General features: G+C 40.3%; 1 long non-coding RNA gene across 1 annotated transcript in view; it reads left to right on the top strand.

Moving 5' to 3' along the window:
* The window catches only part of LOC134288463 (uncharacterized), an 85,434-nt gene that overhangs the window by 34,358 nt on the left and 30,167 nt on the right, over window positions 1–20,909 (top strand). The gene's annotated exons all lie outside the window — the stretch shown is intronic.

Here is a 20,909-nt window from a genome sequence, read left to right as displayed (position 1 = left end):
CCTAGCAGATCGGTAGCATTCTAAATGTAATCAAAATCCATCATTGAACTTGATCTTGAAAATTAGGTCAGCTGAGCATCGGGATCGGGCTCGGTAAAGGCTGGGTATGCTGCGCAATTCAGATCCCATTGTGATCCACTAGCCTCTGCCCAGCAACTCCTATCCCTACCTCCACGCGGTACCGGCCGGAAACTATGAGCAACCTTAGGGAAGATCGGGTAACCAACCCCGGTGGGACCTTTGGTCGTAGGCTGACAGGGAAGGGGGGGTTTGCTTCGGCAAACCTGAGCGTCTGTTCTCCAGGAGGAGCGGCTCACAACAGCGTCTGATCCCCATGTTAGGGGCGGCTGATCTACGTCCGAGTGCCAGGGAAGGACTCTAAGCTCAACTGTGCACTATGGTCCTCCGGAAAGTAGGGGGTTGGTGTCAGGCCCTACGAGCCAGCCGTAAAAACCCATTGTAACGGAAAATCAGCAACAGAATAATACGAACCGAGACCAACGGCAACGACCCCAGCGAACAAAAAGGACTTGCGATTGGAAACTCGGTACGTGGAACTGCCGATCTCTCAACTTCATTGGGAGCACCCGCATACTCGCCGATCTACTGAAGGACCGCGGGTTCGGCATCGTAGCGCTGCAGGAGGTGTGTTGGACAGGATCCATGGTGCGAACGTTTAGAGGTAATCATACCATTTACCAGAGCTGCGGCAACACACGCGAGCTGGGAACAGCTTTCATCGTGATGGGTGATATGCAGAGGCGCGTGATCGGTTGGTGGCCGATCGACGAAAGAATGTGCAGGTTGAGGATCAAGGGCCGATTCTTCAACTTCAGCATAATAAACGTGCACAGCCCACACTCCGGAAGTACTGATGATGACAAGGACGCATTTTACGCGCAGCTCGAACGCGAGTACGACCGCTGCCCAAGCCACGACGTCAAGATCATCATAGGAGATTTGAACGCTCAGGTAGGCCAGGAGGAGGAATTCAGACCGACGATTGGTAAGTTTAGCGCCCACCAGCAAACGAACGAAAACGGCCTACGACTCATTGATTTCGCCGCCTCCAAAAATATGGCCATACGTAGCACCTTTTTCCAACACAGCCTCCCTTATCGTTACACCTGGAGATCACCACAGCAGACGGAATCTCAAATCGACCACGTTCTGATTGATGGACGGCACTTCTCCGACATTATCGACGTCAGGACCTATCGTGGCGCCAACATCGACTCCGACCACTATCTGGTGATGGTCAAACTGCGCCCAAAACTCTCCGTCATCAACAATGTACGGTACCGGCGACCGCCACGGTACAACCTAGAGCGACTGAAGCAACCGGATGTCGCCTCAGCATACGCGCAGAATCTCGAAGCCGCGTTGCCAGACGAGGGCGAGCTCGATGAGACCCCTCTAGAGGACTGCTGGAGTACAGTGAAAGCAGCCATCAACGACGCAGCCGAGAGCACCATCGGGTACGTGGAACGGAATCGACGAAACGAATGGTTCGACGAAGAGTGCAGAACGATTTTGGAGGAGAAGAACGCAGCGAGGGCGGTAATGCTGCAGCAAGGGACTCGACAGAACGTGGAACGTTACAAACAGAAGCGGAAACAGCAGACCCGCCTCTTTCGGGAGAAAAAGCGCCGCCTGGAAGAAGCGGAGTGTGAAGAAATGGAACTGCTGTGTCGTTCCCAAGAAACACGGAAGTTCTATCAGAAGCTCAACGCATCCCGCAACGGCTTCGTGCCGCGAGCCGAAATATGCAGGGATAAAGACGGAGGCCTCTTGACGGACGGACGTGAGGTGATCGAAAGGTGGAAGCAGCACTTCGATCAGCACCTGAACGGCGTGGAGAACGTAGGCACGGGAGCCCACGGCAACGGAAGGAACGACGACGCCAGTGCAGCGGAGGACGGAAATGAACCAACTCCCACGCTGAGGGAAGTTAAGGATGCCATTCACCAGCTCAAAACCAACAAAGCAGCTGGTAAGGATGGTATCGCAGCTGAACTCATCAAGATGGGCCCAGAAAAGTTGGCCACCTGTCTGCATCGGCTGATAGTCAGGATCTGGGAAACCGAACAGCTACCGGAGGAGTGGAAGGAAGGGGTAATCTGCCCCATTCACAAGAAAGGCGACCATTTGGAATGTGAGAACTTCAGGGCGATCACTATTTTGAATGCTGCCTACAAAGTGCTATCCCAGATCATCTTCCGTCGTCTGTCACCTAAAACAAATGAGTTCGTGGGAAGTTATCAAGCCGGCTTCATCGACGGCCGGTCGACAACGGACCAGATCTTTACCGTACGGCAAATCCTCCAGAAATGCCGTGAATACCAGGTCCCAACGCACCACCTGTTCATCGACTTCAAAGCGGCATACGATAGTATCGACCGCGCAGAGCTATGGAGAATCATGGACGAAAACGGCTTTCCTGGGAAGCTGACTAGACTGATTAAAGCAACGATGGACGGTGTGCAAAACTGCGTAAGGGTTTCGGGTGAACTATCCAGTTCATTCGTATCTCACCGGGGACTGCGACAAGGTGACGGACTCTCATGTCTACTCTTCAACATCGCGCTGGAAGGTGTGATGCGACGAGCCGGGCTCAACAGCCGGGGAACGATTTTCACAAAATCCGGTCAATTTGTGTGCTTTGCGGACGACATGGACATTATCGCTAGAACATTTGGAACGGTGGCAGAACTGTACACCCGCCTGAAACGCGAAGCAGCAAAGGTCGGACTGGTGGTGAATGCCTCAAAAACAAAGTACATGCTGGTAGGCGGAACCGAACACGACCGGATCCGTCTGGGTAGTAATGTTACGATAGACGGGGATACTTTCGAGGTGGTGGAGGAATTCGTCTACCTCGGATCCTTACTGACGGCTGACAACAACGTGAGCCGTGAAATTCGGAGGCGCATCATCAGCGGAAGTCGGGCCTACTACGGGCTCCAGAAGAAACTGCGGTCGAAAAAGATTCACCCACGCACCAAATGCACCATGTACAAAACGTTAATAAGACCGGTAATCCTCTACAGGCACGAGACATGGACCATGCTCGAGGAGGACCTACAAGCACTCGGAGTTTTCGAGCGACGCGTGCTAAGAACGATCTTCGGCGGTGTGCAGGAGAACGGTGTGTGGCGGAGAAGGATGAACCACGAGCTCGCTGCACTTTACGGCGAACCCAGCATCCAGAAGGTGGCCAAAGCTGGAAGGATACGGTGGGCAGGGCATGTTGCAAGAATGCCGGACAACAACCCTGCAAAGCTGGTGTTTGCAACGGATCCGGTTGGCACAAGAAGGCGTGGAGCGCAGAGAGCACGATGGGCGGACCAGGTGGAGCGTGACTTGGCGAGCATTGGGCGTGACCGAGGATGGAGAGCGGCAGCCACAAACCGAGTATTGTGGCGTACTATTGTTGATTATGTCTTGTCTTAATGATGTGGAACAAATAAATGTATGTATGTATGTATGTATGAGCATCGGGATCGTGCAAAATATGAATGGTAGATCTAATTCTGTACAAATACAATCAAATCATGTAGCTAGAGAGATTGCTCAAATTCAGGAAAATTCTCTCTTCGGAGAAGAAAATATTTCTCCTGTGAAAACACGAAAAACCATGTACCCGCGAAAGATCATTCTAGAAATCTGGCCACTCATATATTCATGTTAAAACACGTACTGAAAGTGTAAATGTGTAGATTAGACCGATGCAAATTTTGAAATTTTCGCTCCCCTATGCTTAATCGATTCCAAATTGGGTTCTGATTACCCTAACAAAATTTGAGCTCGTTTGGATAAAATTTGATTGAGCACACGCCGTTTAAAGTTTGTATGAGAATTACTATGGAAAAGTCAAAGTTTCATTCGCACAAGTTGAAACTTTTTTCCATGTTGACTTAAAAATGAAAACGATGTGGATTCATATAGATTACATTGCCATTTTTCGAATTGCCGAAGACACCTAACGCGTAAAACTAACAGAAAAAATGTTATTCAATAAAATGTAACTTTAAATCTTTTGAAATGATGTTTTTTTTTGCTTTATGGGAACACTGCGCGCGCAAAATTTTGCCTAGTAGGCCAAAGGAAATTCTTGCAATGCAAAGTGTCAGAACGAAAACACAACAAAACGCAGCAGTAGCAAAACTAGTGGATGATGAATGTGTTTTGTAGATTTGTTCGTATAAATGAACATCACTTTTACGGCAATATTTCAATAGGAACCATAAAAATAGACGAACATTGCTCCCCAACACCGTCTTTTGGATATATGATCTGATGATTTGCATGCACACTGTCCATAAACTATGTAGACTCGTTTTTGGTCATCGCAGATCATCCCCTTTCCTTCGTAATTTGAAATTTGGATTGATCGTAGATTTTGGGCCAAATCCCCATTTCCCCTGAGAGTCTACGTATTTAATAGATAGGCCCATAGAGTAGGATTTTGGCTAGCCCATCATGTTGTGAAACTGTCCTATGGATTGAATGCCCGTTTACAAAACAGGCCTCAAGGGAGGGATTTTGTGTAATTTTGGCAAAAGGCGGAGGGGCAACTTCATGACAAGATGACCAACCATACATATGTTAAAGAAAGATTTAAATGTTCCGGGTTATGAAACGTTGGCAGTAAGTAAGATGGTTAAAGTGGTTGTATTCGTTTCAGAGGATATGGAAGTGGAAGTGTCCCTTCAATCCGTTTGCTCTTTTTTGTCCCCAGCCTGTTATTTCGGTCCTAATTTATTACCCAGTCAACAGTTAGAGCAGCTGTTCTCGCTTTATGCCATTTTCTGTTTTGACATTTGCATTGCAAAATTTTGCTCTGGCCTACTAGGCAGAATTTTCTGCGCGCAGTGTTCCCATAAAGCAAAAAGAAACATCATTTCAAAAGATTTAAAATCACATTTAATTCAATAACAATTTTTCTGTTGGTTTTACGTATTAGGTGTCTTCGGCAATTTGAAAGATAACAATGTAATCTTTATGATTCCATATCGGGTATATATTTTAATCAACATGGAACAAAGTTTCAACTTGTGCAAATGAATGTTTAACTTTTCCATAGTAATTCCCATACAAACTTTAAATGGCGTGTGCTCAGTCAAATTTAATCCAAATGAGCTCAAATTTTGTTAAAATAATCAGAGTCCAATTTAGCATCGGTTAAGCATAGGGGAGCAAAAATTTCAAAATTTGCATCGGTCTAGTGTAGATCGTAACGAGAGCCGCTATTACATCATCCTTTCAGGAAAGATCATGTGTAATTTTTGGTAGGCCCTGCGGCTATAAAAGAGGAAGATCAATAAAGACGACAGTCAGTTTTGTTTTTGGACTCCACACTGGATACCTCCCGGATAAGTATTTTGCTACTCAAATTCCTTTGATCCTGAACTTGCACTTGCGAAGCTTAAATTATTCTGATCACTTGATTGGATAATTCAATCCTTCTAAAGTGTTGATATTTAGAATCGTGGAAGTCTAAGTCATTGGATCGGTCAAACTTTTTCTCACTCTGGTAAGCCAAGGTTCCGAATGCGAGAAACGTTGGCATGAGTCTAGAAAAGGCCAGTTTGATTTTGATCCAAGTGTAGAGGCACTTATTTCTCACTCTGGTACGCCAAGGTTCCGAATGCGAGTAACGTTGGCATGAGTCTAGAAAGGCCTAAGTGCTCTACACACGATTTTAGACGAGTCCCAAATCATTGAATTTATCGAACTTTTTCTCACTCTGGTAAGCCAAGGTTCCGAATGCGAGAAACGTTGGCATGAGTCTAGAAAAGGCCAGTTCGATTTAGATTCAAGTGTGAAGGCATTTATTTTCTCACTCTGGTACGCCAAGGTTCCGAATGCGAGTAACGTTGGCATGAGTCTAGAAAGGCCTAAATCCTATCACACACGATTTGGACGTTCGATTTTAACTATACTCCTTCTTGAACCTCCTACCCTGAGTGAGTAGTATCGGTGTTCGAAAGTAACGCGTTCCGTCTAGTCTGTTGGTTGGCACGCACGGAATGTAATACCGTATCCCTTCGCAACGGTACCGTGAAACGATTGTGGGTTTCGTCATCCTGATCATCGTCGATTCATCATCGCGATAGCTGTGGACAAGAGTGCTGCTGGATTCAGTAAGTATTTGGTCTAGTCCCACCGCAAGAGGAACACCACACCCCGATCGTGCTGCCAATTGGAAGATTGCGCCCCGGTGCCATCGCCAACAATTTGGTGGCTCCAGAGAGGAGGAGCTACTGCCACCAACAATTTGGTGGCTCCAGAGAGGAGGAGCTACTGCCACCAACATCTTGGTGGCCTGCCTGAGAGGAAGGAAAATCGAACTCCAGGAGCGCGCTGAAAAGTGGAAATCGACACCGAGTCTAGTGTGAAACAGTGAAGAATATTGAACACTGAATATCATCAAACCGTCGTGAACCTTGTCGTGAACAGTGACAAGTACTGAAGTAAAAGAGTACTTATGGATTATGTTTGCTGAAAAATAGTGCCGGAAAGTGAATTTGAATCCACAATAAAAATTGTGGAAGACTGTCAACGTTAAGCATAGTGAATAAACTGGTTGCAAAGTGGGTAGAAGTCAATGCCAACGAATAGTGTTTTTTCGAGTTGTAACATGGTTTACTGTCGCCAAGAGTGCAGTCTGAGTGTTGTGCATAGTCACAAATTAAACGGTTACAATTCTATCGGATCCAAACTGTGAACTGACATTCACGGGTAGTGGCAAATAAGCCTATACAGGCAAGGAAACTCGCGGTACAAGTGACACAAGTGTGCAAGGAACAAGAAGAACCCAATTCACGATAACCAAGTGAAAAGGAATACGAATACCCAGCAATCCAGAACAAAGAAGAAAAATAAATCACGATTGTTTTTATGAGACTGACCTGAACAGGTCTAGTTGGTCTAGTCGTGCCATAGTGACTAGCGCCCTTATTTGGGAAGGCATCATTGAACTCGATATCGTGAAGAATATAAGTGAACAGACATTCACAAATCGGTCTAGTCGTGCCATAGTGACTAGCGCCCTTTTTGGGAAGGCAATTAAAAGTGAACTGACATTCACAAGTAGAAATTTGGTCTAGTCGTGCCATAGTGACTAGCTCCCTTCGGGAAAGGCAACATTGAACTCAACGATATCGTGAAGAATATAAGTGAATTTACATTCACAAATTGGTCTAGTCGTGCCATAGTGACTAGCGCCCTTTTAGGGAAGGCAATATTGAACTGAGCAGTCGTGAAAAATTAGTGAAAGTGAACTGACATTCACAAGGTTTTGGTGGTACGAGATACAGCACTGTGCAGACAGTCTTGGACGGCGACTTTTATGCAACGAGGTTTGAGTGGACTCAAGGAAATCCCGAAGCAAACCTGAGAATCAGCAAACATGTCTACAAGGTTCGTATTGAACAAGAACGGCCATTGCCGTCTTTGTAATGAGGATGATACAGTGTGTGATATGGTATGTTGCGATGAGTGTGACCGCTGGTTTCACTTAACGTGTGCAAAACTGGATCATAAACCGACTAAACAAGAAAAGTTTTTATGCGTAAAATGCACACAATTGGAAATTGAACGCAATGACCTGCTCGACAAGCTACAAAAACAAAATCTGTCAGAGCATATAAATCAATCGATAAGTAATGCGTTAGCAAGAAACAATGATGCAACACCATATTTCAAAAGACAAGGCCTAATTAAACTTCCAGCCTTCAATGGAGCTCCACGTGATTGGCCAAAATTTAAAAATATTTATGATGATACCACAATAGAAGGAGCATTCACTAATTTGGAAAATTTAAACCGGTTGGAACAAGCGTTGAGTGGATCTGCAGCAAAATGCGTTGCAAATTTGATGATAAGCGCAGCGAATGTCCCGCAAATCATTAAACGACTTGAAGAAACTTTCGGAAGACCTGAAACTGTTTATAAGCAGCTGTTAAGCGACTTGATGAAAGTACTTCACCAAATACGAGTAAACCCTGTTGAGTTATCGGACGCTCTGGACAATCTTGTAACAAACATGGAATCGTTGAAGAAAATAGACTTTTTACGTGACCATCGCCTAATTGAAGATATCACGAAAAAGTTACCATTCAATTTGCAAATTAGTTGGACAGAAGTGGTGCAGCGTAATCAATCTCAACCCACACTGATTGATCTGAGCAAGTGGTTGAAACCACATGCATCGACACTTCGATTATTGTTACCCACATCTGGAACATCTAGAAATGTAATGCCAGCGACACATCCTGCAAAATCTAGAATACATGTTCACACTAAATCCAACGATTTGTGCAACATTTGCAATTTAAATCATAAAACTCAGCAATGCAACAAATTAAAAACTGCTAACGTTAATCAACGTAAGGAAATATTATCGCAAAACCAACTCTGTTTCTCTTGTCTTGGAAGAGGGCATTACTTAAGGTTTTGCCCCAAAAAGACAGAATGTAAATTGAATGGATGTAAAAGCAAGCATCATCGATTATTACATCAACCTAAGCAACAACAATACAAATCGGAGAGGAATATTCATCATGGATATAAAAAGGACGTGTACTTTCAAATAATACCTGTAAAATTGAGCAATAAGGACAAAGTCATCAATACATTTGCATTTCTGGATCCGGGATCATCACTCAGCTTGATCGACGAAGCCATCGCAGATCAGTTGGGGCTTGATGGAAAATCTGATCCATTATGCCTCACTTGGACGCAAAATTTATCAAAAGAAACTCCGAGTAAACGAGTTAACATCCAAATACAAGGGAAAGGCAAGCAGTACGTCATGAAAGGTGTTAGGACAATTCCGGATTTACAACTGCCAAAGCAATCACTGAAGATCAAGCACATCAAAAAACGTTTCGAGTATTTGGCAGACTTGGATATCGACGGATATCATGACGCAAAACCAACTATATTAATTGGGCTGGAGCATCCCCACCTCCTGATGACAACTGACAGAAGACACGCTGATGAAAACTCTCCTATGGCAGTAAGAACCAAACTCGGTTGGCTGATTTTTGGTAAGATCTGTAGGGAAGATGATTATTTTTCAATGTCAATTAAAGAAGAAAAGGAAGCAGAAAATCTCTCCAAAATGTTAGAAGACTTTTGTTCGTTAGAAAATTTTGGAGTTAAAATCATTGAGGAGCTCCCTAAATCAAAAGATGACGAAAGGACAGAGAAAATTCTTAATCAAACTCTCAATTATAAGGATGGACATTATGAACTAGGTCTTTTGTGGAAGAATGATAAATCCAGTTTTCCTCCAAGCTATAACAATGCCCTGAACAGACTAAAATCACTAGAAAGGTCTCTAATGAAGAACCCAGAATTAAAAGATTGGGCAAATGAAAAATTTAGTGATTTCTTGGAGAAAGGTTACGCTAGACAGCTTTCACCTGCAGAGCTGATGAGTGAGAATCCCAGAATATTTTATTTGCCTCATTTCATTGTCATTAACAAGAATAAGGTTCCGCCAAAGCCACGAGTTGTATTCGATGCAGCGGCAGAAGTCCAAGGAATATCATTTAATTCCGAACTAATGACTGGTCCCGATAATTTAATGGGACTTTTTGGAGTTCTCTTGAGATTTAGAGAACACAGTATTGCAGTATCTGGAGATATTATGGAAATGTTTCAGCAAATTAAAATTATAAAGGAAGATCAATATGCTCAACGATATCTCTGGCGTAATTGTAAACCAGATGCACAACCGAATATTTATGTCATGGAATCCATGATATTTGGCTCAACTTGTTCACCCGCTTGTGCCCAAGCAGTAAAAAATTATAATGCTAAATTATTTGAAAATCAATTTCCAGTTGCATCTACTGCAATTGTCAACCAACATTATGTGGATGATTATCTAGACAGTTTTTCAAGCATGGAAGAAGCAATTAAAACGGTTAATGAAATAATAAAAATTCATCAGTATGGTGGATTCTTTATAAGAAATTTTATTTCAAATAAAAATAAATTGATTGATCACATTCCAAAAGAAAGAATTCAGATAGTAGAAACGAAACAATTTGAACATAAAGATTCAATCACCGAAAAGGTACTCGGAGTGTTTTGGAATATTAAAAGAGACTCTTTGCAATATCGAGTCAAATTTGATAAACTGGGTGAAAACATATTAAGAAAAGATCAAATGCCAACAAAACGCGAAGTGCTTTCATTTGTAATGAGCATCTATGATCCACTAGGGCTCATATCAAATTTTATTATTCATGGAAAAATGTTACTTCAGAGATTACATAAAGAAACTTCTGACTGGGATACTCCTATCTCTGAGAGAGCGTTTAATCAGTGGAAATTGTGGCTACAAATGATGAATCAAGTTTCGAAAATTGAAATTCCCAGGTGTGTTACACACCCATCAGCAGAGTATTACGAATTACACACATTCGTTGATGCTTCAGAAGATGCATTTGCAGCCGTAGTTTATTTGAGAAATAAAACTAATAATGGAGCAATGGTTACGTTGATAGCAGCAAAATCTCGAGTTGCTCCATTAAAGAAAATTTCAATACCTCGTCTAGAACTACAAGGTGCCGTACTTGGTACTCGTTTAATGAACACAGTTAAAAAAGAGTTGCGCTTGAATATATCAAGAATCATAATGTGGACAGATAGTCAAACTGTACTAGCGTGGATAAATAGTGAGCATAGAAAATATAAACAGTTTGTAGCTTATCGCGTTGCTGAAATTTTAGAAACAACATACATGGATCAATGGCGATATGTTCCCTCAAATCAAAATCCTGCTGATGAAGGAACCAAGATTGTTAAGAAAAACCCAAAGTGGTTTTCTGGTCCATCATTTCTGAGTGATAATGAAAGAAATTGGCCATCCAGAAATAAAATTGGACAAACAGTTGAAGAAATCAGAAATTATGTTTCTTTGCACAATAAGTTAGAGAAATATTCTTTCATCAAAGACGATCATTTTTCTGACTTTTGGAAATTGAAAAGACATGTTAACATATTCAAACAATTCGTTAAATGGATTGTCAATAAAGAAAAACCGTTGCATAAACTCTGTTATGAGGATATGGTTGAAGCAGAAAATATTTTATTTAAAAAGGCTCAGTGGGAATGTTTTAACGATGAAGTCGTGTCTCTTACAAATGGTAATGGAATAGATAAATCAAGTAGACTTCGTGAGCTCAATCCATTTTTGGATCAAAATGGAGTTCTTAGAGCTAAGGGCCGTTTAGAAAAGGCAGTATGTCTGTCTAGAAACGCTAGAACTCCAGTCATACTCCCATACGAACATTATATATCTTTTCTGGTAGTCAAAACGTATCACGAAAAATATTTCCACTATAACGACAATGCAGTTATTGCTGCCATCCAACAAAAATATTGGATCCTCAAGTGTAGATCATTATTGAAAAAAGTTAAGAAGTATTGTCAGAAATGCATACTAAATAAAGCAAAACCATCTCCTCCCATGATGTCCACCTTACCGGACTTCAGGACTCAACCATTCATTTATCCTTTTACAAACACAGGAGTGGATTATTTTGGTCCACTGGAAGTAATGATTCGAAGATCAGTTGAAAAAAGATGGGGTGTAATATTTACATGCATGTCTAGCAGAGCAGTCCATATTGAACTTGCAGAGAAGCTTGATACTGATTCATTTTTTGTTTGTCTTCGTAATTTTCAAAATCGCAGAGGCAAGATTAAACATCTTTTTAGTGACAACGGAACAAACTTTGTTGGAGCAGCTAGAATTATTAAAACGTTAATTGACGAAATCAATGAAAAAATGGATAATGGGGAAGCTGCAAAATTGGATTTAAAATGGACATTCAATCCTCCAGCTGCCCCACATTTTGGAGGTGCATGGGAAAGGTTAATCAGAATTATCAAGCAATCCCTCAATGTTATGCTGCAAGCTAACAATGGTAAGATACCAAAAGTGGAGGAATTAAGAGCTGCCTTGATTCAAGCTGAATTTATTTTAAATTCGCGTCCCCTAACCCACATACCAGTCGATAATATTGAAGATGAAGTTTTGACACCATTTCATATTTTAATAGGAAGAGCAGGAGAGTATGTCCCTCCTTACGATACGCTTGATTGGAGTTTGAATCAGAAGCAATGCTCAAGTGTAATGGAATATGGGAAATATTTTTGGAACCGTTTCAAAAAGGAATATATTCCTACATTAATTAAAAGAAACAAGTGGAACAATAAAGTCGATCCTATAAAAATCGACGACCTTGTGTTGATTGTCGATGAAAAAATGCCACCTGGATCTTGGTTAAAAGGTAGAGTTATTCAAGTTAATACTGCTGACGATGGTCAGGTTAGATCAGCATTGATACAAACGAAAAAGGGAGTTTATTCTCGTCCAACTACAAAAATCGCTGTAGTGGACGTGAATGGGATGAACATAGAACCGATTAATGAAAAATCAACCAACTCCAATTTAAGAACAAAAGAAACAGAGAAAAACAATAGTGTTTTATTAATTTCATGTGAAGAAAACAAAGAAGAAAATCAAAGCACTATGAAAAAGAACAACGCAATTCTGGGAAAACGTAAAGGAAATCAGAATATGAAGCACTTGGCAAAAAGAGCTAAAGGCGATATGGACAACAAACATGAAACAAGAAAAAGGTTGCATACCAAATCAGAAATCAAGCAAAGAGCTTGGTTATCATTGGTTGTAATATTGTCTTTTATTGCATTAATAGCTGGATTTGAATCCAAAGGCTTAATTGCTTATGATTGTGCCAATCCCGAGGTGAATATGACAAGCTATTCTCTTCTTGATGTGGAATCATGCGTTCCACATATGAATAATTTATCTTCATCTCAAGTATCAATTCAAGTATTACAACGAAATGTCAGAACAACAACAAGGGTATTTCAATGTAAAGTTATAATTAAAAGATCTATTAAACATTGTGGAGCATTCTCACATGTATCGGAATATCAATATGGATACTCTTATATAGTGAAAGAATTTCACTCAGAAGAATGCAGAAAGGTGCACGCATTGGGGACCGTTGCACTTACACATGACAGATTGATACATGAACTGAAATTAAATACCACAACTCATGGAGAGACACTTATTATAGGAAGTTTATCAGGAAGTAAGTGTTACGGTGGGACTTATAGTACACCCTTTTATACATGGACAAATGCATTGGTATTTTATGAGTACGAAATTTCTTTGTTTGACTACATAGCTCATGTAGACATAGAAAATGACCAAATTTCATTGAGGAATGGTCTGTATTGTCCCTATTCACTCGGACGTTGTTTGGACTCTGAAGAAGGATATTTAACATGGGACTTGAATTTGAATAAGTCATGTGAGGATACTGAATTCGAAGTTGTCTATGAAGGGTTGGTTAACAAAACAATGAATTCAGAACCAGCAGTTCATCTTTCTACAGCAGTAATATACAGCACCATTTCCGAGTCGCAAATATTTTCAATAAAAACCCGGAAGTTAACGAGGATTTGTGGGTACTCAGGATTTACAACTGATCATCCTCGTATTCTCATTATTGAAAACAGTGATTTTAAGTCACCGTTCTTTAAAAAGGTAGAGTCAGGAAAAAATTTAAACCTATTCACATATTTCAACTCGAAAACAACTATAGTGGAACACTACATTGGACAAAATTTGAATGATATTTACAACATGGTAATGACTGAAATGTGTAAGTTGGACCGAACTATAATGGAAACCAAACTAACCCTCGCACGATTGAATCCGAACGAATTCGTTTCAAGTATTATGAAAGGAAACGGCTATACGGCAGTCGTGGCAGGAGAAGTTCTTCATGTTTTGGAATGTAAGCCAGTGTATGTTACTCCTAAAGCGTCAGAAAGATGTTATCAAGAGTTACCAGTGAACTATAATAATATAACCATGTATTTAGCCACAGTAACACGTATATTACAAACAAGAGGCACAGAAATAGATTGTACTCCCCTGTTGCCTGCTAAGTTTAAATTTGGGTCTCGGTGGTACACAACTGATGGGAGACTGAGAGAAAGCACAAGCCCAAACAAATTATCAACTAACATTGTCACAAGCTGGAACTATACACCGCTACCAAACTTGATGGAAAGTGGAGTATATGATTCTGATAATTTGGTTAAAATGAGAAACATGATATATGAGCAAGGGGAAAAACGTGCGGCCTCCGCAGTTGTGTACAAAATAATGGCTGGACAGCATCCAAACAGACAAGGATTTCAATTTGAAGCTATGATTTCCGAAAAGGTATTGGATAATGTATTCAGCAAATATTGGAAGAAGTTAATATCTTGGACTACTTGGCTGGGCAATCTAACATCTACTGCTATTGGTTTATACCTAATAGTGCGTATTATTAAATTCTTCGTCGATACACTTATTCATGGAAGAATTTTATATGACATATATGGATTTAGTTGGAAGTTAATTGCATCATGCTGGGATTCACTCACTAGTCTTCTATCTCACAAGAAATTTGTGGAAGAAACCAAAAAATTCACCAAGGAAAACGATAGAACAAAAGACCTGGAATCAGTCAAAGAGAAAAGCGACACCAAACTAAATGAAAATGTAGAAGAGCCATACAGAGCCAGTATGTATCCAACAATTAATAAGATATTGTTGTTCAAGATAATAAGATCAATAATAGTAATAAGAAAAATAATTACTATACTTACCATAATCAACATTGTAAAGGAAATGTTTGGAAGATCACTTCGCTTATCGAAAGATACTAGGTAAATCTCCCCGGTAGATTTACGAGGGCCGGGATGTTACGAACGCGAAGCGTGAAGTACATTTGAATCCACACAATTCGGATCGAATTCCTTTCCAACCATTTCCTACAACTAACCAAGCGAGCCGCATCATAAAACCCCAATCAAATTCGAACAATCATGACCTACCACAATATAATAGGGCCCGCGATTATAAACGTAGAGCAGAGCGGCAATGTTTATCAGCATAACGAAGCAAAAGCTATGCGGCTGAGGGACTCGACTGACTTTGAGCAGCATGATAAAATAAACAATCTGAAGCGACACCCGATGGAAACCATACCAATAGCCTAGCAGATCGGTAGCATTCTAAATGTAATCAAAATCCATCATTGAACTTGATCTTGAAAATTAGGTCAGCTGAGCATCGGGATCGTGCAAAATATGAATGGTAGATCTAATTCTGTACAAATACAATCAAATCATGTAGCTAGAGAGATTGCTCAAATTCAGGAAAATTCTCTCTTCGGAGAAGAAAATATTTCTCCTGTGAAAACACGAAAAACCATGTACCCGCGAAAGATCATTCTAGTGATGTATACTATCTGCGCACCCCTAGCGCATTCGTCGTTCATACGAACGATCGAGCCGAAGGGCTCTAAAGATCTTGAATAAAGAAGACGGTCAGTCTATAGAGAAACCCCAAACCTATCAGTTGTTCTAATCTGTACTCTAATATCATAATCACTTAGATTATTACGTATCACGATTAGCCTACCTTTAAGTCCACTCGCGAGTTAAACCTAAAACATAAAAGTGACGACGAGATTAAAATCGGTTGACGCGTGCAATAAAACAACGGTTTTATCATATTAATCCAATTGGTTCCATATGTGATATCCTCGCCATTTGCAGTAGTAGCGGCGGCGGTAAACTGCAGCATCATCTTTGCCATTTAATTAAACGCTGCTTTGAATAGCTGATACTTACAGCATACTTGGACTAACATAACCGAGTGATTGGAAATCTTAAGCATCAAACTATTGCAGCAGTGGTGTTAAAAGAGAACACATCATTATACCGATTATACCGCGATTTATGGTGTCATTTCGCTGGCATAGCTGAAAAGGCCCACTGCCTTTTGTGTATTATCTTTGGATTGAAAAGGGTGGTCCAAAAATAACTCATTAAGTGACTCAGGACAAAAGATTTTTGTTTTCATGGGATTTGTTTCTTTGCGTAATTTGTAATAAAAACTACTTTCTCTAAAATTTTTTTATGAAAAAGATAACAGATTCGCTGCGAAACGGAGGCCTTGGATCTTTTCTCACAATACCTGGGACACGATTTGAGTTTTAAAAGGCTGGATAGTCTGACGACACCAAAGTGTACCTGCCATATTTCACTGATCCATCGGAGAAGTCTTTATTGACTAAAGTTCGTCTGGTAGGAAAGAAGTGTGATAGGGTGAGTCCATTTGGTTTTTATTTTCTTCTAATAAACCTTTATGTGGCAAAAAAAAGTTATAATTATATAGTGTTGTGCTCATTGGATTTATTTGTGATGCGGATCGGTTAATTTTAGTGTTCATCATTCAACCAGATTGATTTTTTTTGTAAGCTCAACGGATTCACATAATCTTTTTACATATTTCTGCAAACCTTCAATAAATAATTGCGCATTTATCTATTATTGAAAACCTAAACTGTTTTGACGCCTTAATCAGGGTGGAGCCGGTTTGTGTTGATGAACTAATATTATTTATTGTGAAGTAAAACAAAATGAAGAAAATGTTGACCTATTTCATAGTAAAATGCGGCTTACAAGTACTGAAAGAGATTCAATGGTTACTTTTGAACAAAGCTCATGAAAACGCGCCATTACATCACGTTAAATCAGGGCCTGAAATCCATTTTATTATTAAAGTAAATTACTCCAACAAGCCACTTAGTATTCACATATCAATTGAAATAGTTAAGCACTGCATTGCAAACGTGGAGAAAACGATTTTATGGCTAGAAAAAAGAGGACTGAATGGTCAGTGTGATATGAACAATAGAAGGAGATCAGGTAACGGCTGTTCAAAAAAAGGGTTTTGGTTGTTAGTGAATAAAAAAAATCGCTGTGATTTTGGCGGGAAGTCGGAATGCTACCGAAGTGAAAAAGAATTAAGCCTGAAAAAACATAGGCAAATGTCTAGTAACGTGCGAGAACTTTACAGTTATAGAGTAAAAAGGTGTGTTATGAACGAATGTTTTCAGCGAGAGTTTTTCAAGTATTGTTTTAGGATTTTAAACGTTTTAGAAAAAGCCCAAAATTTAGTGCAGAAGTATTTTAAAGTAAATAATGAGAACAATTATGTGCAAATGCAAGGAAATTGGGGAATAGTGATTTTGACAATGACCAGGGAGAAATATTTGTCAATTTTAGATAGAACTTTAGATAAAAAATGCAAACAGCAAGTTGCTGAAAATAATGAAATAATTGTAAAAGCAATGGCTTTGTTTAAATTTGAGAGAACAGTAGCATTAGGACAATCGTTATTTTTCATTTGTGACAAGGATAATTGCCCGCTTTTGTGTCAAATATGCAGAGACAAATCAACCTTCATTTCTAATGACAAATTGACAGAAAACTTTGTTCCGTTTTGTAGTTGCTATGTTGAACCACACATAGAGGTTCTAAGTAATGCCAATGAAAAGTTTAGGATACTGGTCACATTTTGTAAGTTGAAAACTAAAAGTGTTAGTAGATACGTTTGTTGTGAAGCGCTTCGAATCGTTTTTATAAATTATATGCCTGATTTTTATTCGAGATGGTACAATTTAGTGAAGCATAATTATTTGATTAATTTTATTATTGAGCTAGACATTGATCTTCATACTGAAAATAGATGTGGTTTACGCATCCTGTTTATATTTCAAATATTCAAAACATCACACAAGACATACTCCGTTTTTAAACCCATAAATCATGTGGATTTAAAGTTGCTCTACTGGCTTCGCATACATTACTATTTTAAGCGTAAGGCTAATTTGGCTTTAATTGAAGATATTACTATACTACATGAAATTAAATACTGGCTCAAATGTACAGAGTGGGTTGAAACGGTCATAGTCATGGCGTTTCTTATAATTACTCACTCATTGATATTTGTGATTCATGCTAGATTATGCTTATGTACTGGTACAGAATGTTCGAACCAAAAATACGAGATGTTACTGTGTAGGACCTACTGTAGCATGATTACCCTGGCGCAAACCATGCTGTCGGTAATTGCAGTCTTGGACAAAGGTATTTTGAGGAACAATTTAGCATGGTTCTACTTTTGTCTGAATCAAAGTATGATTGTGTTAAGAAGTTTTTTATATGTGCACTTATGTGAGATAGATAAGCAAAATCATAAGATGCTCTTAATGGAGATACTGCATATGATGATGCAATTACTAGTAACAATTTATCCGATAAATATCCTTTTTATTGAATGCAAAGCCTGCCGGTCACATTACATGAATTATTGTTCGCTTGAAATTACATTGTGTATGTTTATGCTCTTGTCGAAGATAGTGTTGTTTTACTCAGGTAATCCTGAAGAACAATTTGAAAAACTACATTATGTATTATTGCTAATGGAAAATGAGTTCGTGAACGTTCGAAAGAGCATAGATAAAGTTTTATCTAAATATAATAATATACAGCTTTATAGAAGGCATATGAAAAGGGTTGTTAAATGTGCTTTTCGTTATATCTTTCAGATAACCATACAATATGTCAGTGCAATGGCACAGTCAAAGCAAAGGTCAAACGCTCAAATTGCAAAAGGGGATCGCTTTCCAATTGCTCCCGGAGGTACGTCGCTGGATGGCGAGAAAGTACCGAAACAAAACCAGGATGAGGACGAGACATGGTATCGGATATACTATAGCAGACATGTAGACATCCAAGTGAATTCGAGGAAAATAGCCGCGAGATTTGAGCGTGGCGTTCCTGGACAAGGGTCTAATAAGGATTCGATGAGGAGCAAGTTATGTGTGAATTATAGAGTTTCATCGAAAAACGTACGGAGCATCGCAGAACGAGATATGGTTTTTAAATCCTATTCAGGTATAACAAAGTATACTTTTTTAAGATTTGATTTAAAAGATAGTTTATTTTCCGTTGTAAACAAACTGTGTTTGTACAAGTTATTCTTGAAAATTTTCAAGTTCTGATTAAATTGATAACATTGTAAAAGGGGAAGAACTGATGTATACTATCTGCGCACCCCTAGCGCATTCGTCGTTCATACGAACGATCGAGCCGAAGGGCTCTAAAGATCTTGAATAAAGAAGACGGTCAGTCTATAGAGAAACCCCAAACCTATCAGTTGTTCTAATCTGTACTCTAATATCATAATCACTTAGATTATTACGTATCACGATTAGCCTACCTTTAAGTCCACTCGCGAGTTAAACCTAAAACATAAAATCTAGAAATCTGGCCACTCATATATTCATGTTAAAACACGTACTGAAAGTGTAAATGTGTAGATCGTAACGAGAGCCGCTATTACATCATCCTTTCAGGAAAGATCATGTGTAATTTTTGGTAGGCCCTGCGGCTATAAAAGAGGAAGATCAATAAAGACGACAGTCAGTTTTGTTTTTGGACTCCACACTGGATACCTCCCGGATAAGTATTTTGCTACTCAAATTCCTTTGATCCTGAACTTGCACTTGCGAAGCTTAAATTATTCTGATCACTTGATTGGATAATTCAATCCTTCTAAAGTGTTGATATTTAGAATCGTGGAAGTCTAAGTCATTGGATCGGTCAAACTTTTTCTCACTCTGGTAAGCCAAGGTTCCGAATGCGAGAAACGTTGGCATGAGTCTAGAAAAGGCCAGTTTAATTTTGATCCAAGTGTAGAGGCACTTATTTCTCACTCTGGTACGCCAAGGTTCCGAATGCGAGTAACGTTGGCATGAGTCTAGAAAGGCCTAAGTGCTCTACACACGATTTTAGACGAGTCCCAAATCATTGAATTTATCGAACTTTTTCTCACTCTGGTAAGCCAAGGTTCCGAATGCGAGAAACGTTGGCATGAGTCTAGAAAAGGCCAGTTCGATTTAGATTCAAGTGTGAAGGCATTTATTTTCTCACTCTGGTACGCCAAGGTTCCGAATGCGAGTAACGTTGGCATGAGTCTAGAAAGGCCTAAATCCTATCACACACGATTTGGACGTTCGATTTTAACTATACTCCTTCTTGAACCTCCTACCCTGAGTGAGTAGTATCGGTGTTCGAAAGTAACGCGTTCCGTCTAGTCTGTTGGTTGGCACGCACGGAATGTAATACCGTATCCCTTCGCAACGGTACCGTGAAACGATTGTGGGTTTCGTCATCCTGATCATCGTCGATTCATCATCGCGATAGCTGTGGACAAGAGTGCTGCTGGATTCAGTAAGTATTTGGTCTAGTCCCACCGCAAGAGGAACACCACACCCCGATCGTGCTGCCAATTGGAAGATTGCGCCCCGGTGCCATCGCCAACAACGACAAACTTGTGTGACTAGACCATTTCTGCAAGAAAGTCACGGAAAACGCGGCGCGACACGGACACAACACTTATCGTTCTTACAAACATAAAAAGTAATTAAACATTTACCTTTTCGTCGACCGGTTTCGGGCTCGATGTTGCCCATCTACAGGACGCTGTCCAACTGATTACAAAAATAAAAACAGCTTCGTACGTGCTACCGTACACGTCAGAGGGAGATGGGTCTATTTGATGTTTTGTTTGGTCAAGCGGAAGAGTGGCGAAACTATCGGGGCATCGTCGTCATTCATCAGCGGTTGTTCAGCGGTGGTGATGAACATCGATTCCCATGCATTTAGTTGGGAAACTTTTCGGATGCATTTCTTTAATTTCGCTTGGTCCCAATCTATGGTGTGGTTGAGTTCCGCAGAATGTACTGCCACACTCGATTCGTGAACTTTCCCGTTGTCTGCGGCGGCTCTATGCTCTCTCAAGCGTGTTTTAAGTTTCCGTCGGGTTTGTCCGATATAAACTGCTGGACAACTTTTGCAGGGAATTTCGTAAATTCCCGACATTTCTTCCGGCGGAACTCTGTCTTTCAAGCAGCAGAGAAGCTCCTTCAATG

The sequence above is a fragment of the Aedes albopictus genome, chromosome 2, assembly GCF_035046485.1.
Source record: "Aedes albopictus strain Foshan chromosome 2, AalbF5, whole genome shotgun sequence".
Taxonomy (NCBI): Eukaryota; Metazoa; Arthropoda; class Insecta; order Diptera; family Culicidae; genus Aedes; species Aedes albopictus.
Note: the sequence above shows the minus strand (reverse complement) of the source record. Positions and strands in the feature narration are given on the sequence as shown.